At 42.6% G+C, this 27,661-nt stretch overlaps 1 protein-coding gene across 7 annotated transcripts in view; it reads right to left on the reverse strand.

Moving 5' to 3' along the window:
• The window catches only part of EFCAB11 (EF-hand calcium binding domain 11), a 191,497-nt gene that overhangs the window by 107,325 nt on the left and 56,511 nt on the right, over window positions 1-27,661 (reverse strand). The window lies entirely within an intron of this gene.

Below are 27,661 nucleotides of genomic sequence, written 5' to 3' on the forward strand. Positions count from 1 at the left end.
CCGATGCCTGGCTCACTTATTAGATGCCTTTTGGTTGGCTTTTTTTAAACCGCATTTAGGGTTTACAATTGTTACTGACCTAGCCTTTTTCTTGTCTTCCTGAAAATTCATATAGAAAATCACCAACAAAACCCCAGATGGTCACTCTATCACAAAGACACTCAAACAGCCCTGATGAGAGGGCCTCATGTAAACAATAGGTGCTAAATTGCCAGGTGTCTGAGGGAGCCATCTGGGCCCCCTCTGGCCCCAGTCAAGCCTTCAGATGACTGTGGTCCTGGCCAACGTCATTTTGGGGGATCGTGCCCATTGCATGTGGAAGTTCTGGAGCCAGGGATCAAACCTGAGCCACAGCAGTAGCAATGCTGGATCCTTAACCTCTAGCCACCAGGTAACTCCACTAGCCAACATCTCGAGTGTAACCTCAAGAGAGGACAGGAGGAGCCAGAACCCCTGGCTAAGCCATTCCCAGATTCCTGCCCCACAGGTATCATGTGAGATACTGAATGTCATTGCTTTAATCTGCTAAGTGTCAGGGTAATGCGTTACTCAAAAATAGATAACTAAGACACAGGTCAATAGGGTATTAGTGATAAGGTTTTTGTATTCAGGATAGCATACTTTTCTTTGTTAAAAATCAATTCCTTCCATTTCTTTCCTCTGGAGCATAGAAATATGATACACATGATAGTGGGTTGTGAGACAACATGGTAAAAGATAGTGACAAGTTGTGACTTCTTAAAAAAAAACAAATTAAAACAAGGTATATGTCAGGCAAGCAATGACGAAAGCAAATGACCTATCACAAAATTAGAAGACTTAAACCAATAAAGAAAAACAGTTCTAGCTATAATTATTAGGTAACAAACCTTGAGCTCCGAATTTGTCAGAACTGGTGATATGGGCGCTCAAATAATTTATTTCATTTTTTTAAAAATAATTTTTATGGGTAGTGTAAAATCAGTATTTAAAGTTTCAAGGTGTTATATCTGCAACCAATCAAAAAAGGGATTATTTTATTCTTATTATTGATCTCAATATTTAGATACACTCATCCATCCACAAATATTTATTGTATACCCAATTTCTACCAGGAATTACCTTAGGTTTTGGGAATGAACTGATAGAGACAAAAATCTGTGACCTCCAGGAACTCACAGAGGGTAGACCAGTGCTTCTCGCATGAACATGACCTATAGGGATATTTTAAAACATGGACGCAAAGGCCAATTTCCAGAAACTCAAATATCGAAGTCTGGGGAGTGGGACCTGGAGTTCTCCATGGTTTGAAACTCATGTGATTGCTTCTGATGCTGAGTCTTTTGGTTCTCCCAGCAGCCCAATAATACAACACAGCCCGTTTACTTGATCACCTAGTATTTACAGAGCACCTAATCTGTACCACAGATACTGGGTGCTGGGGGGTGGGGTGGGGAGGGGCTACTGTATACCAGAAAATAGGCAAGATGAAGTTGGAAGGATAAGAGAGTCAGCCCAATGAAGGGGTGGTGGTGTTCCACCATAATCAGAGCATCTCCAAATATGGAATCAGACCATATGGTAGGCTTGAGGATGAAGTTACATGATAAAGTTGTATATTCATGGATTCTGAGACTTTTATTTTTTCAAAGAGATTTAATTGACTCTCTCCTTACAATCCCCAGTCTCATGCAACAGAGGGAATTGAATCCAGGTCCTGTGACTCCAGTTCCACGTACTTTTTTCTTTTCTTCTCGTAATTTTTTTAAAGTATAGTTGATTTACATGTTGTACCAACTTCTGCAGTACAGCAAAGGGACCCAGCCATATATATATATGAATGAATATACAGATCATTCCCTTTCTTATACTGTCTTCCATCATGGTCTATCCCAAGAGATTGGATATAGTTTCCTGGGCTACACAGTAGGACTTTTTTCTTGATCGAGTCCTCTTAGGAATAAAGGACATCTTCAAGAACCAGAACAAGAATAAAGTATATTTCTCAATTCTAAAAAGCCTATGTTATTACTATAGGCATATCTCAGGAGCCATCAATCTGGGGCTTTTTTGAAAAGATACAATCAGCGAAGGGAAAAACAAAGTGGATGTGAAAAATGCCTTTGAAGCTATTTCAGTTGCTACTGTTGGAAAATGTTTGAATTTCAACTCTAGTAGGCATAAAATAAGCTTATAGAAAACACTGGCTTTGGAACCTGAATCAATGACCTAGAAATAAATCTCAGAGAGGGATAAGCGAAATGCTGCAAAGAGTAGAATCAAAGAAAATAAAAATGTTATTTCCAAATGGTTTGTAAAAATAATGTTTGGGGGGTTATGGTGTGGAAATAGGTACATTTTAGAGCTACAGGTATTAATGATATCCTGGCATTTTGTTACATAACACTAGTCGGGTGAGGCGTGTATTTCCTTCCAAGGGGTTTATCACTGGAAACAACGGAAGGATCTTGTCTTTCGGGCTAACCCGTAATATAAACTCTTCTCCCTTTTCAGGGTCTTTGCCATCGATTCCAGTAACTTCCTGAGGTTACTCAAAAGTCAACTTTAAAAAAAAAAAATTATTGAAGTATAGTTGATTTACAATGTTGTGTTAATTTCTGCTGTACGACAAAGTGATTCAGTTACACACACACAGCAGGTTATCACAGAATACTGAGTAGCCATCCCTGTGCTCTACAGCAGGTCCCCATGGATCACAGGGCAACATTTTGTCCTTCCTCGGTACAAAATCAAACTCAGACCTCTCCTTTTCTTTGATTTCTCTGTTCCCCTTGCCTTTTTGAAACACTGTCTTCCCTTTGGTCCCATGAAGCTGTAGGTTCCTGGCTCTCCTCTGACCCCTCCTTGTCTCACTTCCCTCCTAATCATGGGCTTCCTGTCGGGGCTTTGCCGGGTTTGCTTCTCTTTCTAATTCTCCGTGTATACAAGCATGGCACCGTGACACTCCCACTCGCCCAGGCTCCCCAGCCTCCCGAGAGCTACTGTGTTTATTGCACTGCTCCCCAATATCCAATCAGCTTTTGAGGCTATCAGATTCTTTCCGTGCAACCTTCCTAAGATCTGACTTTCCCTCCACACGTCCATCTCCTCTTCTCTAGAAAAAGGACCTTATCAGTTAAGTCAGTTACAATGGCTTCATTCTCTGGAACACCCTGCAGTCTGCAGACTGAGAGAAGATCCTTTTTGTCCAGTTCCTTCCTTGTCCACGAATCAGTACCTGTCCAACACCGGTGCTCCTTACCTGGAATGACTTTACCCTCTGGAAGCCAAATCTGCTACTTTCTCCAAGATCCAACATGAAATTCCTTCTCTGGTGATGCCTTCCCCACCTGATCCTCTTCTTCAGTGAATTTTAATTTCCTCAGCAATCATATCTGGATCACTCTCTCTCATGCTGGCTTATTGCAACTAAAGGGTAAAGACCATGGTAATAGGGGACCAGCAAGGGTCTCCATGTTTGCTAAATTGAACTAAATTTACTGCACATTTCATCAGAGCTTAATTTTTTTTAAATTTACACATAAACTTTTCTTTTTTTTTCTTCTTTGGCTGCCCTGTGGTATATGGAGTTTCCGAGCCAGGGATCATATCCAAGCCACAGTTGCCTCCTATGCCACAGCTTGGGGCAACACCGGATCCTTAACCCACTACGTCAGGCTGGGGATCGAACCTGTGTCCCAGGGCTCCTACAATGCTGCTGATCCCTTTGTGCCACAGCGGGAACTCCTAAACATTTTAATTGTTACTTATTATTTAGACATTCTCTTAACACTTAAATTTGTGAAACTGGGAGTTCCCATCATGGCCCAGTGGTTAACAAATCTGACCAGGAACCAGGAGGTTGCATGTTCGATCCCTGGCCTTGCTCAGAGGGTTAAGGATCCCGCATTGCCCATGAGCTGTGGTGTAGGTCGCAGCCGCTGGTCAGATCCTGTGTTGTTGTGGCTCTGGTGAAGGCCAGTGGTTACAGCTCCGATTAGACCCCTAGCCTGGGAACTTCCATATGCCGCAGGAGCGGCCCTAGAAAAGGCAAAAAGACAAAAAGACCAAAAAAAAAAAAAAAAAATTTGTGAAATTAAGACCATTTAAGCGTATGTTTTTGGAGAAGTGCAAGTTTGAGTAACCCACAGAACATCTGTGATCTTTCTACAGAAGCTTCGGTTTTGTGCCAACATTCCATGTATTTGAATATGAGTTAAAACAATCCTAATTAAACCAGAGCAGATTTAAAGTAGCTGTTTGTATGCCTTCATGTTTATTTTGATAAATATTTTACCTTTTTTGTTGTTGTTTGTTTGTTTTAGGGCTGCACCTGCAGCATATAGAGGTTCCCAGGCTAGGGGTTGAATCAGAGCTGCAGCTGCCAGCCTATGCCAGAGCCACAGCAACGCCAGATCCGAGCTACAACTGCAAACTATGCCACAGCCATGGCAACTGGATCCTTAATCCCTTGAGCGGGGCCAGGGATCGAACCTGGGTACAGACTATGTAGGGTTCTGAACCCGCTGAGCTACAACAGGAAATCCTAATTTTAATTATATAAAGACTGAACAAATATAGAAAGCATATCTTGCTTCATCTACTACAGTTATTACTTTAATATCTTCTTTTTTTGGCCACACCGGGAGCATGCAGAAGTTCCCGTGCTAGGGATCATACCAGCACCAGTGCCACCACAGTGACCCAAACCACTGCAGCATCCATGCCGGCTCCTTAACCTAATGTGCTACAAGGGCACTCCATATTTTAATTTCTTAAACTATAATAACAGAAATAGAAACACACTACAAACATATTTTTTTCATGACTGAAATAAATGGAAAAAAAACCCCAAACCCTTACATATTACCCTGACTTCTTGGGTGATCCTATCTTTCTGATTACGAAAGGGTCTTTTGGCATCTGAGGAGCTAAGGATTGATGACAGTGGGTAGACTCGGATATGTGAAGGATGAGTTGTGTCCAAAAAACTGTGGGTCAGAGAGAGATTTTCCAAATGGGAAATGAATTCTGACAGGAAGCTGCCTGCTGGGAAATGAAGGAAGGCCTTGAAAAGCTGGTCATCATGACGAAGCTTCAGTTGTGTTGACGAGTCTGAACTGCACAGGCGGAATCTACAATACAGAGGCTGTTCTGAAACAAACCTAATTATGCAGAATTGGAAGCCAAAGAGCACCCCCATAGCCAAACATGTTAATATGTCACAAGATAACAGGTCTGTCTTACAAAAAAACTGATGATCCAGAGTTCTTCGCTAGGCTCTTAAATCTTTTTTTTTTTTTTTTTTTTTTTGTCTTTTTGCCATTTCTAGGGCTGCTCCCACGGCATATGGAGGTTCCCAGGCTAGGGGTCGAATCGGAGCTGTAGCCACCGGCCTACGCCAGAGCCACAGCAATGGGGGATCCGAGCCACGTCTGCAACCTACACCACAGCTCACAGCAACGCCGGATCCTTAACCCACTGAGCAAGGGCAGGGACCGAACCCGCAACCTCATGGTTCCTAGTCGGATTCGTTAACCACTGAGCCACAACAGGAACTCCTAGGCTCCTAAATCTTATCTCCTTCATATCAAGATTAGCTCCTGGCTGGACAAAACTAGCGGGAAGTTGCTTTAATAAGACAGAGAAATGGTTTAAAAAAAAAAAAAACACGTGAAAATTAAAACCATACATATGTATTTGTACCTAATCTCTGTATTATTTCTTTCTAATCATATGTGAAATGTTTTCATTCATTCACGAAGCATTTATTGAGCACTGTCCAAAGCGCCAGGGGTTCAATGATTTCTATCCAAAGGGAACTCACGAGGCAGAGAGGGGCGCTCCCAGGCTTGGTGCACAGAAGTGGAGAGTAAAGGACAGGAAATAACTAAAAGGGAAGAAATAACACAAACTGGAAAATGTTATGTTTATTCCTAACTTATTCATTGAAGAATAATCCAGCAAATCAATGTCGAATAAAGCCAGCAAAGAAGGCTGCCAACTTGATCATAGTCAGATTCAGTTTTCTGAAATTCTCATGCCAGCAGTGGGTAACAGTCTGGAACATTTTAAGACGCTGAAAAATAGTGACTGTGTGGGTTGAACAGTCTTTAGCACCTGCAGATAAGAAACGGTCCCGACACAGGTACATACGGCACAAGGTGAGCCTATCTACAAACCCGAAACAGACACACAGACACAGAGAACAGATGTGTGGTTGCCAAGGGGGAGGGAGTGGGATGGACAGGGAGTTTGGGGTTGGCAGATGCAGACTACTGCATTTAGAATGGATGGGTGATGAGGTCCTGCTGTACAGCACAGGGGACTACATCCAATCTCTTGAAATAGACCATGATGGAAGATATTATAAGACAGGGAGTGTGTAACAACTATGTGTGACTGGGTCACTTTGCCATGCAGTGGAAACTGGCACAATACTGTGAATCGACTATAATTTAATGGGGGGGGGGGACAAAAGAAATGGTCCCTACATTTATTTCATGAGATATATAACAGTTGATATTTTATCTTCTAGTTTGCTTGTGGCAAGAGTTTCCTCATCACTATAAGAGAAACTGAGAAGTACATTGTTATATCATGATAAAACAATTCTAAAAGAATAACAGGGAATAATTACAGAAAGTTTGGAAAATACACACATGATCAGAAGTGATCCGTATGACCAGATCCCAACAATGCTGCAGGAATCTGTAATACAGTAAAGAAACGCCTGGAATTAAGCGATGTGCTCCAATAATAATTTTAGGGAACATGGAATAAAATGTAGCTGCAAAAGCAAATGTACGTGGCGGCCTGGGAGGCTCCCCTTCCGAGGAAGAGCTGCGCCTCTTCCATCCTCGGCAGGACCACCCCTCACCCCAGTCATTGCTCCCTTTTCTGAACTGCTTATTTCATCTCACTTGGTGGAACTAGCCATTGAATAACCTGATGCTATTTATTTGCCATGTTTTCACTTTATTTTTCCCAAATAGATCATCTGCTCTTTCCTGAGGACAGGAAGAGTGCCTTCAATTTCTCTGCATCCCCAGCAACTAGGAAGCACCTGCACAGGATATATGTTTGTTAAGGGCACATACACTCACTTTAATATTTATGTGAATATTAACAAAACAGAGTTGGTTAATATTTTGAAGAAAGGACCTGGGGTTAATTATTATTATTATTTGTCTTTTTAGGGCCACACCTGCGGCATATAGAAGTTCCCAGGCTAGGGTTCCAGAGCTGTAGCTGCTGGCCAACGCCACAGCCACAGCAACGTGTGATCCAAGCCACATCTGCCACCTACACCACAGTTCAGGGCAGAGCTGGATCCTTAACCCACTGAGCGAGGCCAGGGATAGAACCCACGTCCTCATGGATACAGGTCGGATTCATTACAGTTAAGCCAACGACAGGAACTCCAAAAAAATTTTTAATGTCTATATTTTGCCTTATTTGGCAGAGTTCTGAAGAATTCAATATAGCCTTGTATTATTTACACAAGTAAAAAACTGTAAGAAATGAAACCACTCCCATTAAAAAAAAAATGAAAACATCTATTCTGAGTTTTTTAAATCTCTTTAAATTTTGATGAAATGCATAGAGGACAAAAGACTGTCAAGCTTTTCACTAACTCTCTTGGCCCTTTCCCGCTGCCAAACTCCTGTTTATCAAGTCATTCTGGTACATCCAACAAGCAACATTGTTTTTTAAAAGTTTAACAGCAAATAGTTTTAAACAGTGCATGACTGTCCTACACAAACAGGACGTACACCCTTTGAATTCCGTCTACTATGCGTACACACCAAGCCTAGTTAAAGGTCACAGACTCCCAGGATACCAATGGCTCGGGAGTGTCACAGACAAAGATCCCTGGGTAATCTGCGCTATGCTGGCAGATTAATGACTGAATCGGAACGTGTCAGATGAAGACTGCTGTGAGGACCACAAGTCTCAGGGACTCTTAGGTGGCCCCACCATCCATTCTAAAAATAATTCCTTTCCCATTTCACACTGATGCCCACATCTCTGTAACATTCTGTCAGGAGACCAAAGGCTTGAAATATAAACATCCCTATACTGTCAGCAATGTTTGGTGCTTTCCTGGAAGTGCTTCGACCTGGCCCCCAGTGCTGGCATCCAGGATCCCGGTGATTTAGGAGAAAAGGATCCCACACACTCCCACGGCTCCGGGGAGCTCAGCTGATCATCAGGGTGCCAGGCAGAACCACGGTGACTACCTCTTGGATTAGCAGACACTCCCAGCCAGCATAACACGTGCAGAGGTGTCCCAAGACCTTAGAGAGAAGCCCGGGACCTCTCGCAGTCCTTCCTCCCCGCCCTATTTTTTAAAGTTTTATTGATGTTTTAACAATGTTGTGATAATTTCTGCTGTACAATAAAGTGATTCGGGTACATGTACACACATTTATTCTCTTTCACATGCTTTTGCCACATATATCATCACAGATATTGGGTAGAGTTCCAGGGGCTATACAGGAGGCCCCCATTGGCCAGTCATTCCATATACCACAGTGTGCATATGCCAATCCCAAACCCCTAGTCCATCCCCCCTCTCCCCCCATTCACCTGTCCCCTTTGGTAGCTATAAGTTTGTTTTCAAGGTCTGGAGTCTGTTTCTGTTCTGCAAATAAGTCCATTTGTATCCTTTTCTTAGATTCCACGTATCAGTGGTATCATACCATGTTTGTCTTTCACTGTCTGACTGGTAGAGCGGCTCTCTCAGCAGGGGCTGGGGAGGCTGTGGGCCTGAGGGCTGGAGCTACTGCAGTGGGTGTTACAACTATTAAGGACATCAGGACAAGGTCACAGTGGCACAGGGTGAGGGCGAAGCTGCAAGAATACCAGAGATGCAGCACCAGAGCCCAGCTTTGACTGAATTACCCTTGAGTCACCACCACCTCTCCTGGGTTCAGTTGTGAGAGCCAACACATTTTCTTTATCACTCGAAGCAATCTGAGTTACAATCAGTCACACATTTACGTCCTAGGAGAAGGCAACAGACTGATTTGAAATTGCATCGTAAAGTTCCCTGAAGTCATATCAGACAGATCCTGTCTCAAGGCAGGTGTTGATTTAGAGACCGCCGTACAAGCCCTGGGCACCTAAGGAGCGTGGAGAGATGTCACAGAGACCCGGAAAAGGCACCCAGAAGAGGATGACTGGGGTCCGAGCAACTTAAAAATGTCAACTTCTGCCCCAATTTTGCCTAAGCCTTGGTTGTTGGGGGAGCCTGAGGGTTTTATGTGTTTGTTTTTGCTGCACCTGAGTCATGTTCCTGGGCCAGGGATCAAACCTACGCCGTAGCTGTAACCAGAGCAGTGACAATGCTGGATCCTTAACCCACTGAGCCATGAGGGGACTCCAAGTCTGAGTTTTAAAAGAGATGAATTCTTCAATTACGGGGTTTGAGCCTCTGTCAGGGGTGAGTGGAGAGATATTTTGGAGTGGGGGCCTTGCTGGGCACCCCTCAAATGACAAGTGCCACAGAGGAGGCAACAGCGTGCTCCCTCGATTCTCTGTTCGGACCTGAAGGGCCTCGCTGATAGGTTTCCTCCCCCTAAACCTCAACCACACATACAGTCAGGGCTGCACAGGATAACCTGTCGCTCTTTCACTTCAATTCTTAAAGTCAGACCTTTGAGGTTCCAAGGCTGGCAACACCCAGGGGCAGAGCTGGCCTCTCTCTCAAGTCTCCCCAGCAATTCCTCAAAGGCACCAAGAAGCTTCCCTGTCTGGGTTTCACACACCCTGTGTGGTCTGCCTGAGATGCTCTCGGAGAGGCCTGGCCCTTCCCTCCCTCCTCATTGGACGGACCTGACGACATCCCCAGGTATTTGCAGACACAAATGCCCTCAGAGAAGCCACCTGACTCCCATGTGACGCACGGCCTCGGTTAGAATTAGTCATGCCTCACCTAGCATTTCTGAGTATCTGCACCCGTGCATTCTTCAAAGCAATACTATTCATTTGTTCCGGATCCATTATCCATGGTGTCCTTTGTTTTTCTAATGTCGCAGGTAGATTTGTGCTGATTGCGTTTTAGTGCAACTGTTTATCTTAGGGTCTGCTTTCCTGATGAGACGGTGCCAGGAACAAGGCTACTAGCTCATCACTGGTTTATAGGGCTTGAATTTGCTGAATGGTTTCTTTTCTTCCTTTTTTTTTTTTTTTTTTTTTGCTTTTTAGGGCCACACCCACGTCATATGGAAGTTCCCAGGATAGGGGTTGAATCACAGCTGCAGCTGCTGGCCTGCACCACAGCCACAGCAACACGGGATCCGAGTCGTGTCTGCCACCTACACCACAGTTCACGGCAACATCAGATCCTTAACTCATTAATCGAGGCCAGGGATCGAACCTGTGTCCTCATGGATATTAGTTCGGTTTGTTACCACTGAGCCATGTCGGAAACTCCTTTTACTTTTTTTTTTTTTATGACTGATTTCTCAATTTCTGCACTCTGTTTAGTGGGATTTCCCTGTCTGTCCTTAGGCCAGTGTTTCATGCCTTACACCAGCTGATGCTTGAGGCTGTCAATGTCCTCGGCCAATACCTCAGCTCTCCTCAAGCCTCACCGCCACCAGTGGAGCTTCTGCTGCCACCTCACTGTGTTAGCACTTTTCTAGAAGTTACAAGTTCAGAAGCAGCAAGAGGAAAAATGTGCTGAAAAGGAGGCCTGGCTTAGGGGAGCCAGCCTGGGGGAACCAACTCCGTGCAGGGAAGTTCTGCCTCCGCGGTGACGCTCACCCCCCCGACACAACTCCTCCTACTCTGCCTTAATCTCTTATGTCACTGGATTGTGTGTCCTGAATAATCTATATTTGTTTGATTGAATAAGCATTTAATAGGCATTTTCTTTTAATAATGCAAATGCCTCTGGGAGGATTAAGGAACTATCAGTTAAGGACACGTTAGTATGAATTAGTTTCATCAAAATCCTTGCCTACTGAGATCAGCTACACCGAGGAAAGGAGCGTTTGGATGGGGGTGGGGGAGGGGAGGAAGCAGCCGTGTGATTCTGGAGCAGCGGGATCCCAGGGCACTGGGGACCCCGAGGCAGGACTGGAAGAAAGGGGGAGCCTAGAGCCCAGATAGGCAGAGGAAAGGCTCCGCCTCCTTCTCTCTCTGTATTTTAACACTAATGGGACCATGGGCATGAGGATGCAGTCACCCTCCCCAGGGACCAAAGACGCTGGTGGGCTACGCTGGGAAACCAGGCACCATTTTTTTTTTTTTTTTTTTTTGGTCTTTTTAGGGCCACACCTGAGGCATATGGAAGTTCCCAGGCTAGGGGTTGAATCAGAGTTGCAGTTGCCAGCCTACACCACAGCCACGGCAACACAGGATCCGAGCCGTGTCTGCAAACTACACCACAGCTAATGGCAATGCCGGATCCTTCATCCACTGAGCGAGGCCAGGGATTGAACTTGAGTCCTCATGCATACTAGTCAGATTCATTTCCGCTGAGCCACGAAGGAACTCGCCAAGCACCATTTTATTACCCTGCTGGGACATCACATTCCAGGTTCTGCTTTATTTTTTAATTTTATTTTATTTTTGTCTTTTCTAGGGCTGCACTCTCGGCATATGGAAGTTCCCAGGCTAGGGGCCTAATTGGAGCTGTAGCCACTGGCCTATGCCACAGCCACAGCAATGCAGGCTCCAAGCCGCGTCTGCGACCTACACCACAGCTCACGGCAATGCCGGATTGTTAACCCACTAAGCAAGGCCGGGGACCGAACCCGCAACCTGGGGGTTCCTAGTCAGATTCACTAACCACTGCACCACAACGGGAACTCCACATTCCAGGTTCTGGATTCCACTTTCCCAAACTTTAGAAGCCAGTCCGTTCTTAGCTGAGGACTAGACCCTGTCACTTCCAGAGGGGAAAACTCTGTACTAAGCCCAAGTAAGTGTGCAAGGAGCCCCTGGGAACTGATGGATCAACACTGTACAATCTGATCACTGCCTCAGAGAACCTGATCCCCAAGGAGAAACTCAGAAGAACTAAAGAAAAGGAAAAGGTTCCTTTTGACCGTCTTCTAAGACCGTGATGCATGCAGTCTGTGAGAGTGGCCTGTGTTTCAAATCTTGCATTATATTTCAACTATTACTGCCTATGAGAGCGTGTAGTCCTCAGAAAGTTTATGATATGAGCTATTCCTACCACAAGGAAAGAGATTTTGGTTTGGGATCAAGCTCCACCGAAAGAAAGCACGGATAAGTACCTAACAAGATAAAAGTACCCCCCTGAGCTGAGGAACGAGCGGTCTGCTGTAAAAGGCACTCCTGGAAACCCTACAACTGGGGGTTCTCCTCCTGGGTCTCAAGCACCCAGCTCTCGCAGTCAAGATGCTGCCAGCCTGAGGCACCCCCTGCGGGGGTCCCTCCTGCTATCTTCCTCCTGCAGCTCCTTGTAGTAAGTGCTTTGTAAGTCCGATTCAAGTATTTGTTTGTTTATTTTTTCAGTAGCCAACTAAAGACAAATCTGCAAGCTCGGGATAAAGACACTTCAAACTCTGCCTTTGAAGCCCCTTTCACGTCAAGTAATTGCCTTCCCTCCAAGGGACCAATTATAGATCAGGAGGAAAATGACATTCGCAGCTTCCCCGAGAATACCAGAAACCCGATTCGCACCCTGCTTGCCTCCTCTTAGAAAAAACGTGGGCCCGCTCATCTCCTTCCCAACGTGAAAGAAACATCATCACGTTTAGCAACAGAAAAGTCCTCTCTCATGTGTCTGTCCCTCCCCCTCATGCTTGAGGAATGTTAACTCCAGCTTATCCAAAAACATCAGCCACCCAGATAGCGGGGACAGAGTTTTGATAAGAAGGAAAAGGAGAGAATTCACTAAAAAGAGGGGTAACCGGATCTCAGCGATGCAGCCTTCCTTCCTGCCCGGGGCCCGCAGAGCTTGTCCCCTTTCCCCTACCACGTATCTTCCGATCGCCACCACCTGGGGGCATTTCGATGTCCGTTAGGTAAAAAAGATCCCGTGTGCTCACACGATAGTGGTAGAATTAAGAGGGGAGATGATATGGCTGTCGCACTGCTAAATGCACGAGCTGTAGAATCTGCAGAACAGACTTTGTGTTCTGTCCAGAACATGAAGTTACTGCACTTCTAAGTCCTGCTTTGACAGAAAACAGGGGTGATGATAACAGCCATCCTGGGGTTGCTGGAAAGAGTAAGTGAAACAAAGCATGAAAACATTTCGTCTCCAGCAGGTGATAAAAAATATTTAGCGGTAGTATGATGACAACACTGGTCCTAGGGTGACCTCACAAAGAATCTAGTGTCAACTCTCAAGGTCACCTAGACCAAAAAGTGCTATCTTCCCACGCTGCTGAGGGTTGGAGAGCTCCCAGAGGCCTTGGGGTGGGGGGGGGAGCTGTCAGCAAGGACCTGCAGGCATTCTCGGGGGACACAAGAAGGACAAAATTTACCTTGGAGTTTTGCCACTTGAGAAAGGCTTGAAGGGCCCTTTCTGTCTGCCTGTCTGTCTGTCTCTTGTCCTTGGACTAGATAGAAGATAGAATTAGGAAGGGAAGGAAGACTTTTCGCCATCTCTCTTGGCCGGAGAAGTTGGTACAGACCATGTAATATTTCCCCACATTTCCCAAATGCTTCCTCAGCACTATAAATATACAAAGTGTTTACAGTCTGGTTTTAGGAATAATGAAAAAGAACAGTATCTAGAATTAGACATCAAGATAATGCAACTCTTTTTTTTTTTTCTTTTTATGGCTGCACCTGCGGCATATGGAAGTTCCCAGGCTAGGGTTCGAATCAGAGCTGCAGGTGCCGGCCTACACCACAACCACGGCAACTCGGGATCCGTGTCCCATCTGCAACCTACACTAGAACTCACAGCAATGCCAGATCCTTAACCCACTGAAAGAGGCCTGGGATAGAATCCGAATTCTCATGGATACCAGTCACTTTTGTTTCCACTGAGCCACAGTAGGAACTGTTGGCTAATGCAACTCTTAATTGAACTTGGCTTAGGCAAATATGAGACACTTAATTGGCAACGATTTTATGATGTAACCACTATCTAAGAAAGAAACACCAAACTTCTCCAGTATTTCTCACAGGAAGGTATGTACAGCTACCATTTTCCTGCTGGACACTGTAGGGCTCTCAAGGGAAGATATTATCCTCTAGCAAAATCCAGATAGGAATCCAACAGATGCCATGTCAGCCACAGCAATCCAATAAATTTCATTATAAACTAACTTTCCCTAAGCTGGTTGTAAAAATTTATTATGTAATGATTGATACACACGAAACAATAGACATATTTTAATAAATAGCTACATTATGAAGCATGATAATGCAACCAAAACCTGTGAGTCCACCCCCAACTAAAGAATTAGAAAGTTACCAATATTATTGTAGCCACCTGCATGCTCCTTCCTGCTCTGAGCCCTGCGCCTTGCCTTCAGAAGTAGCTCTCTTAAATTTTGCACTTATCATTCCCTTGCTTTTCAAAATAATCTTTTTTGCAAATATGAATCTTCAAGTGTATATTGTTTAGTTTGGCCGAACACTGCAAAAACTTGGAGCTCTTTACCTCCAAAAGGGTTAAAGTTGGAACCATGGTGCACAGGAGGGCTTAGCTGTTGCCAGTCTTCCTTAACAGGCATTATGTGACCTGCCCCTCATCTCCCTAGAGAATCAGCCAAAGTTCTAAGGATTCTCCTGGTTTCTTCTCACAGAAATCACAAAGTTTCTTTCATTCTCAATATAGGCGTCTGTCTACACAGCTCTTGTCTGAAATGGGTAGAACTTTCTGTCCCCCACCCCATAGGAAACCATGGACTAGTCCTTGCTAGTCTGCAGAGAGTGGACTTGAGGTTGGCTGCCATATTGGTGGGGAAGTCCTCCTGCCTGGAGAAGAGGTAGCACAACCCAGACATCTCTGGACGTCTGCGTATCTACAGCACCACCTCCCACTGCTCTTCATTAATAAGTAACAAAGAAGAGGACTATTACTGCCTGGTTGACCATATATATCATTTGGTCAACATATTCACTGCTAATTCCCCTGGACTTCCTTCAACTCCTGTTAAGAAGCATAATCTTCTCATCATTCTTCCAGAAAGCCATGTCACGGTCAGCATCCCATCCTTGTTGATAAAGCTGTTACGAACTGTGAAGAGCCGGAGAATTCAGTCTCCTTGCAAGCTACCAAGGTAGACCGTCAGTTTCATGGATGCTGGCAGAAGACCCAGGTCTACTGGCTCAGAGCACAGTTGTGTCACTACTCATGGCACAGCAAGTGGCATGAGCATCACACATTTGTGTCAGTTGCCCTTACCCCCAGATTCTCCAGGCTGATGTGGACAGACTCAGACAGATGCCTGCGCACACAGAGGGTTGCATCATAGAAGAGGGACCTTGAGCGTAGGGAGTGGCTGGTAAGCACGCCCGCTTTTTGTTCTGGGAGGGAGACACTAACTCCGTTTCCAAGGCTGTTCATTATACAAACTTCCTTGAAAAGAGACTGTGGAAGAAAAGACAGTCCCAGTGCTGTACTCATGAGATGTGTAGAAACAAGAGGGGTCTGTGGAGTTCTCGCCGTCTACCGTTATCTATTACACTGCAATTAAAATTTGTATTCAAATAGCTTTTAATTGCGTGATTCTTTTAAACTCTATCTTGAACCCAGAAGTGACAATCACATTGACAGAGCCTTGCGGAGGAATGTGTGTCTTTGTGCAGCAAAGGGTCCCCCCAAAGGTACATGATTATTAGAGCTGACAAATAATATGGTTTAGAGAGTCAGGCATTCAGAGGTTTTTGAGGGATTCTTTCTGACTCCGTTTTTCTAACAAGCAAGAACAATAATTTTGCTCTGTAGCAACATTAGCTTAGAATTTAATGAAAAATTCTACAAGACATAAAGATCTGCTGAGATAGAACTATAAAAATACTGAGAGCTCTAGTCGCTGTCTGTATGGCCAGCAAGCATCCTTGATGTGATGTAAGCTCGTCTTTACAGCAAAACCCCTACTTTACATTATCTTACAATTTGCACCTTTTCTGGCCAAATCTGCCAGTTTTCTTGTGTTACTAATGTACTGACCTCTTCTTCGTATTACCTGGTAATTTATGCCTGTTCTTTAAGCCCATCCCATTCCCTGCCTTACTAACAGACTGACCTCCCCGGTATAGTATCCTGCAATTTACACCTCCCCCCCCCCGACTCCATCAGATTTTCCCATGTCACCACTAATGTACTGACATCTCACAATCTGTACCGCATTTCTTGCAATTTGTACTTATTTTTCAGAAAAGCTGGGGGAAGGCTGCCTTTTTACTATGTGTTCAGGGCTGAGGACCAGAGACTGCTGAGCATAAGCGCTTCACTCCAACCCCGTGGACGTGGCTCCCGGCTTAGGAAGGCATTAGGAAGTGATTAAAGATGATGAGCTGGGTCCTGAGCCATCGGCTAAGTAAGTGATGAAAAGGAAGATGTAAATTTTATAATCTGTCCTTTACGAAAGTTTCAGGGGCTCTGCAGGATGAGGAACGTCCAGCTTAACTTCCATTTAACACATTCTTTTTTAGTGCGTTCAAATCAAAGAGAGGCTTTCCCGTGTATTAACAGTTCTCCCTCAGTTTGTATGATTGCTATTGGCCGTATTTCCTCCTGGTCACCCTGAAGTAAGACTTCCTGTGGGATGTGCTACCTACATTGAGTCAGAAATGAGTTAGAGCTGGTGAGGCGAAGGGAGGTAGGGTTGAGAAAAAGAAAATCCCGGATACAGGACACTGCATGTGCAAAGGCACAGAGGCGCTGGTCCAAAACCTTTAGGGAACTTCGAATAGTTGAGTGGTGGGAGCACAGCCTGAGTAGGAAAGTGCCCGAAGAGGATTATGAAAGATGCCATTTGAAGGAATCCAGACAATCTATATAATTGGGAGCCATTAGAGAGTTTTAAGTGGGGAAAGTTACACGTTCATATGTGAAATCAGAATAATCTCTCAGATGGTGGTATATGAAGTTGTTAGAATGTATACATTCTTTTTCTCACATTATCCTCCATCACGTTCCATCACAAGTGACTAGATATAGTTCCCTGTGCTATACAGCCTTGGATGTCCAGTAAAACAATAAAAGCCTACTGTTTGGGGAAAAAAAAATAAGATGTTAGAATGGAGATGATGCTGGAGATAGGGGAATGACTCAGGAGAGGATACAATTAGCTAGGAAAGAGAGGACAAGGGCACACGTTATGGGCTGAATTGCATCCTCCCAAATTCCCAAGTTGAGGCCCTAACTCCTAGTACTTCAGAATGTGACTGTCTTTGGAAACAGTGTCTTTAAAAAGTTAACTAAGATAAAATGAGGTCATTAGAGTGGGCCCTAGTCCAATATGACTGGTGTCCCCATAAGAAGAAGAAATTAGGGCACAGACAGAAAGAAGACCATGGGAAGACGGCCACTGGCCTCAGAAGAAACCAACCCTGCTAACACCTTGACCTCAGACGTCTAGCCTCCAGAATTGTAAGAAAATAAATTTCTGCTGTCCAAGCCATTCCACCTGTGGCATTTGTTATGGGCAGTTAATACAGCCGGGGTCAAGGTTGGTGGGGAGGAAAAGCTGAGACAGACTTGGGTGGTGAAATAAACAAAATCTGGTGACCAGCTGGTTATAATGGTCAAGAAAGGGGTAGATTTGAAGGATCCTTGTATGGGTAACTGGGTAGATGGCACTGTCGTGAACCAAGGAAAGTAATACAAGAAAAGAGAAAGATCAGTTCTGAGGCCAAAGACAATAAAAAGCATTTAGAACATGTGGAGTCTGGGGGGTCCATGGAGACGCCCAGAGAGAGGTCTCTAGTAGGAGGTGAAGATGTGAGTCTGGGATTTAGAAAACAGGACTGAGATGAAGGCAGGGAACTGGGAGTCCTCCCCATGGAAGCAGAGCCTGAGAAGGAGCCCTCCCAGAGCTGGCATATGGGGATAAAGGAGAATTCTAGAAGGAGGATGCTTCCACTGAAGGAGAAAGAAAGGGATGCGTAGGTAGGATGCATCTTACAATCACTGGTCTCTTGGCACAGTGTCATACTTTATTTTTATTTATTTATTTTTTGTCTTTTTAGGGCCACACCCGAGGCATATGGGAGTTCCCGGGCTAGGGGTCCAATTGGAGCTGTAGCTGCCGGCCTACAGTCGCCCAGATCCGAGCAACACAAGATCCGAGCTGTGTCTGTGACCTACTCCACAGCTCCCAGCAACGCCCGATTCTTAACCCACTGAGCAAAGCCAGGGATCAAACCTGCATTCTCATGGATACTAGTTGGGTTCATTAACCACTGACCATGACGGGAACTCCAGCACTGTGTCATAGTTTAATGGGCAGAATTCTTCTTCATGAGCAGTGCATGATATGAGGGTGCCCTGGAATCAGTGGTGTCTCAAACTTCATGATGTGGTCTGGTACTCTAGGAAAGGGCATGACAGTTGTTTTGATCTGCGGCTGTCAGGCAAAGTACCCAGCCTTAGCAACAGATAACTTCTAAATACTATCTCAAAAAAAGAGCATCTGCAAAGGCACCCTTTCATACATTAAGTCACCGAGTAACTATTTTGAGAGCCAACTGTGCGCCTTAGTGTCTCACTCCTAAAGCAGTGAGCAGGGAAAACTAATTGGCAGAAAGCGCTGTGCTGTTATATCATAAGTAATGACATGCAGGTCCTGAAACTCACTAATAAAAAGAGCCCAATTATTACCATTTTTTGTTCAACTCTTCCTACGTTTGTAATTAAGTCTGTGCCTTCTCTCCAGCACTGTGGAATGTTGATCACTTACTACCTGAGTGGGAGGAAGAAGTCTTGAGACTCTGCCATTTCAAAAGATGGACCAAAAATTAGCCTGCAGCTGGGACATACTTGGAAGACGATTTTCAGACAGTAATCTTTGACGAGATGAGCCCTGCGGTAACTGTGGTATTTGGGGTTTGTACTGCTTTCAGTGTTTACAAGGTCAAATCTAAATTCATCCATTGGAAATAGGCTCTGTTTCCACTGCTGAGTATGGGCTGAATCGATTTATTTGCTTATTTTTAAATGCATCTACTGGCCTTTAGAAGCTATTATTTACAGAAAGGTACTTTTGAACTTTACAAACATGTTGGATGCTACCTACTGTCCACAAATTTTAAATAAGGTATTAAGATATGTACCAAGCAAAAATTTATATCCAAAATAAGAAAATGAAAGGTGGAAATCACTGCCGAACGCCCTCCTAAATCATATGTATTTTTTTTTTCTTTTTTGGCCACGTCTGCAGCATATGGAAATTCCCGGGCCAGGGACTGAATCCAAGCTGCAGCTGTGACCTATGCCACAGTAGTGGCACCGCAGGATCCTTAACACACTGCATTGGGCCAGGGATTAAACCCGCTCTGCCACAGAGACAATGCTGGACCCTTAACCTGCTTTGCCACAGCAGGAACTCCCTAAAGAGCTCCCTAAGTCATACTTTTAAAATAATCACTCTCACAGATTTGTTTTTATCATACTGAATTAAAATATACTTTCTTAAAATATTAAACCATATGAATATCTAAATCTATTTTCAATGTTTTATACAGAGTATGGAGTACATTTTTGATGGCAATCAATATGTCTACATTGGGCAGTTATTTTATTTAATGGTTATTACAATCCAGTGTCTGTTTTTTTAAAACTGACCTAAGGGACCAACTGACAAATATGAATATTTATCTTAACCTTCTTTAAGGTCTGAATTCACTTTTCATCTTGGCTTTTCTCATTTTCACCTTGTACCTGATTACTTTACAAGGCATATGTCTCTTTCTTCTTTTAATTGCTTTTTGTAGTTCCTTTTTCATTCTTTTTTTTTTTTTTAAATTGCTTGTTGCTAAGCAATGTGCATAACATTAGGATATACATTCATTATCCCTGAACACTGTCTACTGGTATTATTTTTCTCTGTTCCTTTACCTCACTTGAATTGACCTAAACTGTGCTTTCTGCTTTCTTTTGACCTTTCTTTTTTGCCAAAACATGTTCCCCCACCTTCCTGTCCTTTGATCACCCTTCAGTAGCTATTGTATTCAATATTTAGCCCCTTTTTTTCCCTGTTCTCCATTGTTTTTGTTAAGCTCTGATGGACAGGCTCATGCATATGACTAATTTTCTTTTTCAGTCTACTCGTCTTGGTTCTTTCATTTGTATTTAAAGACATTAGAAAGACATCTTTTGTGAAATTTAGGTCACTTCCTATTATTTTGCTTCGATCACTTTCGCTGTTCCAGATTTTTTTTTTTTCAGTACCATAGCACCTGTTCTGCTCTCTTCATCTTATTTACTTTAGCAATTATAATACTGACATGGTATAATCCTATGAAACCACTTCACTTACTCAACTTAAATTTGTTCTGTTTTTCAATGAGGTACAATGCATTTAATTTATTTAGCTATGGTAAGCTGCCCAAGCAAAAAAGACCTCCCAGAGAACCAAGCAACAAAATGAATAAAAAAAAACACCTCAACCACTTACGTATATGTCATTTTCTTCTTCTTCTTTCTTTATTTATTTACTTGGCTGCCCCCATGGCAGGTGGAAGTTCCTAGGCCAGGCACTGAACCAACGCCACAGCTGACACCTGAGCCACTGCAGTGACAATGCTAGATCCTTAACCTGCTGTACCACAGGGAACTCTCCAGAATTTTCTTTTTCATAAATGTTTGAATAAATATTTTTGAAGAACACAAAAAGCACATTTTACTGTTACCAAGCCAAGCTAACTTGCAGGATAACTTGTACTTCTGGGATCACGTAGATTCTCATTCCTATTATTATTCTTGGAGACAATGATTTCCTGTCCTTTTTCTTGGAGACCCTCACTGTTGGTGAGTATGGATATGTTTACAATATAGGATTACATGATATTCAGCTTGACTTACTCGTGTCATAATCTTATAATATCTTGCTTCTTCTAATTATATTAAAAAGTTGATGATTTTTCCCTTATTACAACACAGAGATGTTACAGTTACGGAAGTAGTTTAAGTGAGACTCATTACGGATAAGCTCTCTGGAACAAAGCTGTTCTATTGAAAATAGCTATGTGTATGGGCGCACATGTTAATACTGGCATATCCTCTTTCGCATTTCACCTCTTAACACTTTCCAAGTTCCATATAATCTAAACTTTGCAAGCAAAACCTTCTTAATATTTATTTGTATGACTTCTTTCTCTTGAATGCTGGACTGCATAGTCAGATAAAAGGGCTCAAATTAACTGACATCATAACTAGATTCTTTTTTTTTACCACAAGGGAACGTCCAAAGATTCTTACCATACTTCAAACGGATCCCAGACAGAAAATTTGCTTCCACTGTTATCTTTTTAAGGTGGTTTATAATAAGTTGAAAAATAATAGTGGATACTAAACAATAAAATGGAAAAAATGTTAATTACTGAAAAGAAAACAAATAAAAACATGCCAGATATGTCTGTTTATAAACTCTATGGCTTACTGAAAGGTAGTCAGTGTAGTTGCAAAGAGTGTAGGCTTTGGGGTCAATAGGCTTGGTTATCTTGGCTATTTCATTAAAATGAGAACTAACAATACTTATGGGACAGTAGATCACAGGGTTTAAGAATGGAAGCTTATTAAAGACTTAAATATAAGACATGACACCATAAAACTAGAAGAGAGCATAAGCAAAACATTTTCTGACATAAAGTGTATCAATGTTTTCTTAGGTCAGTCTCCCAAGGCAACAGAAATAAAAACAAAAATAAACAAATGAGACTGAATCAAACTTACATGCTTTTGCACAGCAAAGAAAACCATTAAAAAAAATGAAAAGACAACCTATAGAATGGGAGAAAATATCTGTAAATGATGCAACTAAGAAGGGCTTAATCTCCAAAACATAAGAACAGCTCATACAACTTAACAAAAAACCCAATAGAAAAATGGACATTAGACCTAAATAGATGTTTCTCCAAAGAAGATATACGGATGGCCAGGAGGCACATGAAAAGATGTTCAACATCACTAATTAGAAAAATGCAAATCAAAACTACAATGAGGTACCATCACACACTGGTCAGACTGGCTGGCTAGCCTTAACAAGCCTTCAAATAACAAATGCTGAAGAGGGTGTGGTGAAAAGGGAATCCTCCTACACTGTTGGTGGGAATAATAGTGCAACTGCTATGGGAAACAGTATGGAGGTTCCTCAGAAAGCTAAAAATAGAATTACCATATGATCCAGCAATCCCACTCCTGGGCATATATCCAGACAAAACAATGAGTCAAAGGGATACATGCACACATATGGTCATAGCAGCACTATTCACAACAGCCAAGACTTGGAAACAACCTAAATGTCTATCAACAGATGAAAAGATTAAGAAGATGTATGTTTAGACAATGGAATATCACTCAGCCATAAAAAAGAGTGAAATAATGCCATTTACGGCAATATGGATACAACTAGAGATTATCATACTAAGTGAACTAAGTCAGAATGAGAAAGATAAATATCATTATGATATCACTTATATGTGGAATCTAAAATATGGAACAAATGAACAAAACAGAAACAGACTCACAGACATAAAGGACAGACCTGTGGTTACAAAGAAAGTGAGGTGGGAGGGAGAAGGAGAGACTGGGAGTTTGCGGTTAGTAGACGCCAACTCTTACATTCAGAGTGGGCAGACCACAAGGTCCTACTGTATAGCACACGGATAAATCTCCTGGGATAAACCATAAGGGAAAGGAATATAAAAAATAATGTACATATGTGTATAATTAAATTGCTTTGCTATAGAGCAATTAATGCAAAACTATAAATCAACTATATTTTAATTAAAAATATATGAACATGAAAAAAAGACTGTGAGCTTAAAAATTTTAAGGAAATGCACTGAGTTAAGGACAGTCAGGATAATTCTGAAGAAATTACAAAGATCTAGGACTTATAGTACTAGATATTAAGACTTATTATAAAGCCATATAATTCAGAGTGCGGTATTGGTACAAGGAGAGACAAATAATAGATGAATGCAAAAAGACTCTTCTCTTATCAGAGAAAAGTTGATTGTCTCTCTAGTCTGAAGTCATTCTGGAGGCAGAATTCCTTCTTACTCAAGGAATCTCATTCTTTTCCTTATGGCCTTTAAGTGATTACAGGAGGCCCACCTACATTAGGAAGAGCAATCTGCTTTATTCAAAATCTACCCATTTATTTATATTTATTTTTTGATTTTTGTTGTTGTTGTTGCTGTTTTGGGACCGCAAGTGCAGCACATGGAAGTTCCCAAGCTAGAGGTTGAATGGGAGCTGCAGCTGCGGGCCTAACACACAGCCACAGCAATGCTAGATCCAAGCCACTTCTGCGACCTACATCACAGCTCACAGCCAACACCGGACCCTTAACCAGATGAGTGGGGCCAGGGATAGAACCCATGTCCTCATGGATACTAGTCGGGTTTGTTACCATTGAGCCACAAGGGGAACTCCAGAATCTACTCATTTAAATGTTAATCACATCTTAAAAACATCTTCACAGCAACAGCTAGACTGGTGTCTGATGAAAAACTGGATATCATAGCCTAGCCAGGTTCACACATAATATTAACCATCACATTTGCATTAGGTAAAGATTTCTAAGATAAGATGCCCCCAAAACATGAATCATTAAAAAAAATTGATAAATTGGACTTCATCAAAATAAAGAACTTCTGTCTTTAATAGAAAATGGAACAGAATAGAGAACCCAGAAATAAACCCAGACACCTTGGTCAATTAATCTTTGACAAGGGAGGCAAGAATATAAAATGAGAAAAAGACAGTCTTTTCAGCAAGTATTGCTGGGAAACCTGGACAGCTGCATCCAAATCAATGAAACTAGAACACACCCTCACACCATGCACCAAAATAAACTCAAAATGGCTGAAAGACTTAAATATACGATAGGACACCATCAAAGTCCTGGAAGAGAACATAGGCAAAACATTCTCTGACATCAACCTTACAAATGTTTCCTCAGGATGGTCTCCCAGAGCAACAGAAATAAAAGCAAAAATAAACCAATGGGACCCAATCAAACTGACAAGCTTTTGCACAGCAAAGGAAATCAAAAAGAAAACTCACAGAATGGGAGAAAATAGTTTCAAATGATGCAACTGACAAGGGCTTAATCTCTAAAATATGCAAGCAACTTATACAACTCAACAGCAAAAAAGCTAACAACCCAATGGAAAAATAGGCAAAAGACCTGAATAGACATTTCTCCAAGGAAGATATACAGATGGCCAACAAGCACTTGAAACAATGCTCAACATCACTGATTATTAGAGAAATGCAAATCAAAACTACCATGAGATACCACCTCACACCAGCCAGAATGGCCATCATTAATAAATCCACAAATAACAAATGCGGGAGGGGGTGTGCAGAAAAGGCAACCCTCCTGCACTGTTGGTGGCAATGTAAGCTGGTACAACTACTATGGAGAACAGTATGGAGGTACCTTAGAAAACCATACAAAGAACTACCATATGACCCAGCAACCCCACTCTTGGGCATATATCCAGATAAAACTCTCCTTAAAAAAGACACATGCACCTGAATGTTCTTTGCAGCACTATTCTCAATAGCCAAGACATGGAAACAACCCAAATGTCCATTGACAGATGATTTGGATTAGGAAGATGTGGTATATATATACAACGGAATACTATTCAGCCATAAAAAAGAACAAAATAATGCCATTTGCACAACATGGATGGAACTAGAGACTCTCATCCTGAGTGAAGGAAGTCAGAAAGAGAAAGACAAATACCATATGATTAAAACTTATATCTGGAATATAATATAGGGCACAAAGGAAGCTTTCCACAGAAAAGAAAATCATGGACTTGGAGAATAGACTTGTGGTTGCCAAGGGGGATGGGGAGGCAATGGGAGGGACCGGGAGCTTGGGGTAAATAGATGCAGAATGCTGCCTTCAGGATGGATTAGCAATGGGATCCTGCTGTGTAGCACTGGGAACTCTGTCTAGCCACTTATGATGGAACACGTAATATGAGAAAAAAGAATGTATACATGTAAGTGTAACTGGGTCACCATGCTCTACAGTAGAAAAAAATATATATATAAATAAATGATGTTTAAAAAAAGAAATGTTAAGAGAATGAAAATGAAAGCAACAGACTTGGACCTGTATTTGGAATATGCAGAAATCTCTTACAACTCTGTAGTTTAAAAAAATAAATAAAAATGTGAGCAAAAGATTTGAACATACACTTCATCAGAAGAGACGTGGACAGCAAACAAGGACAAGAAACAATGTCTTAGTCATTAGTCATTAGGGAAGTACAATTTAAAAGCATAATGAGATATCGCTACACACTTATGAGAAATGGCTAAAAACAAAACCAAAACTAACAATTAATAAAACCTAGTGGTAGTAACAACACACAGTGACTGGCTGTCTCATAGTCTACTAGTGGGAATGCAAAACAGTGCAGTCATTTCAGAAAAAGTCTGCCAGTCCCTTTATAAAATTTAAACATACACCTACCATGTGGCTCAGAAATCACACTCATTGACTCAAAAGAAATGAGGACAAAGATCCAACTAAAAACCTGAACACAGGAGTTTCTATCGTGGCTCAGCAGTTAATGAAGCCGACTAGCATCCATGAGGACATGGGTTCGATCCCTGGCCTTGCTCGGTAGGTTAAGGATCCGGTGTTGCCATGAGCTGTGATGTAGGTCACAGACGCGGCTCAGATCCTGTGTTGCTATGGCTGTGGCGTAGGCCGGCAGCTGCAGCTCTAATTCAACTCCTGGCCTGGGAACTTCCTTGTGCCATGGGTGCAGCCCTAAAAAGACAAAAAAAAAAAAAAAAAAACCAAAAGACAACCTCCCCCAAACCTGAACACAGATTTTTATATAGCAACATTAGTCAAAATCACTCCCACTGGAAAAAAGTCAAGATCCATGAACTGGTGAATAAACAAACCATGGTACAGCCATACAAGAGAATGTGACTCAGCATTTAAAAGGAGTCAACCCCTAACACATGCACCAGTGTGGGTGAATTTCAAGCGCATTATGAGAAGGGAAAGAAGTCCAATACAAAAGATTAAAAACTGGAGTTCCTGTCGTGGCGCAGTGGTTAACGAACCCGACTAGGAACCATGAGGTTTCGGGTTCGGTCCCTGCCCTTGCTCAGTGGGTTAACGATCCGGCGTTGCCGTGAGCTGTGGTGTAGGTTGCAGATGCGGCTCGGATCCCGCGTTGCTGTGGCTCTGTTGTAGGCCGGTGGCTACAGCTCCGATTCAACCCCTAGCCTGGGAACCTCCATATGCCGAGGGATCGGCCCAAGAAATAGCAACAACAACAACAACAACAACAACAACAAAAAAGACAAAAGATTACAAACTGTACGATGCCACTTATACCACATTCTGGAAAAGACAATAATATGGGGCAAAAAAAAAATCAGTGACGGGAATAGATGGAGGGAAGGGAAAGAGAAATATTTTATATGTTGATTGAGTGCTGATTACACAACTGTATACATTTGTCAAAACCCATATCATAATATACACCTATTATCAGATAATTCTATGATCTGTAGATTATACTTTAATGAGGCTGATTGTACAATATTGGCAGTGGAAATCGAAAAGATGAAAAAAATTACATTAGGATAAAACTTTGTGGGGGGAGCACAACTAAAATATGAGTTCAAGAAGAAGGGATGTAAAATTTCCAAGGGGGAGGGAGTGGGATGAACTGGGAGTTTGGGGGTAGTAGATGCAAACTATTATATTTAGAGTGGATGAGCAATGAGGTCCTGCTGTTTAGCGTAGGGAACTATCTACAGTCTCTTGGAATAGAACATGATGGACGATAGTACGAGAAAAAAATGTATATATATTTATGGGAAAGGCACAGCTTTTAAGAGTCTTTTTAAGAGTTCCCATCGTGGCTCAGTGGTTAATGAACTCGACTACTATTCTACTGGCCTCACTCAGTGGGTTAAGGATCTGGTGTTGCTGTGAGCTGTGGTGTAGGTCGCAGACACAGCTCAGATCCCATGTTGCTATGGCCAGCAGCTACAGCTCTAATTCAGCCCCTAGCCTGGGAACCTCCATATGCTGCGGGTGCGGCCCTAAAAAGACAAAAGACCAAAAGAAAAAAAGAAAAAAAAAAAAAAAGAATCCTTTTAGAGAAATACAAAAGTTCCTGCCCTAGAAGACAGCTTCCCCAAAACCCATCACAGACAGGTTGCAGGTGTGCAGCATACCAAGCTCTACCATCTCTGGGGCAGGCAGGCGGTTTGCCTTCGGCCAAAAGCAACTTTTCTATTTACCTAAATGCGCTCTTATAAATACTCTCACTGCCTCTGAATGCAATACGGTGAAAAATATTGTAAGACCCTGCCCTGAGAAATTCTCACACGTGTGTACAGATGGAAAGATACAAGAAAACCTACTGCATGATTAACTGAAATAGTGAGTAACTGGCAACAACTTGAATGTTCATCCACAGCCAAATGGCTAAATAAAATGGAGAATTCTCTTTCAATGAGATTTTAGGTAGCAATGGCAATGGATGAACTAGAAGAACTCCATAT

Source organism: Sus scrofa, chromosome 7, assembly GCF_000003025.6.
Source record: "Sus scrofa isolate TJ Tabasco breed Duroc chromosome 7, Sscrofa11.1, whole genome shotgun sequence".
Taxonomy (NCBI): Eukaryota; Metazoa; Chordata; class Mammalia; order Artiodactyla; family Suidae; genus Sus; species Sus scrofa.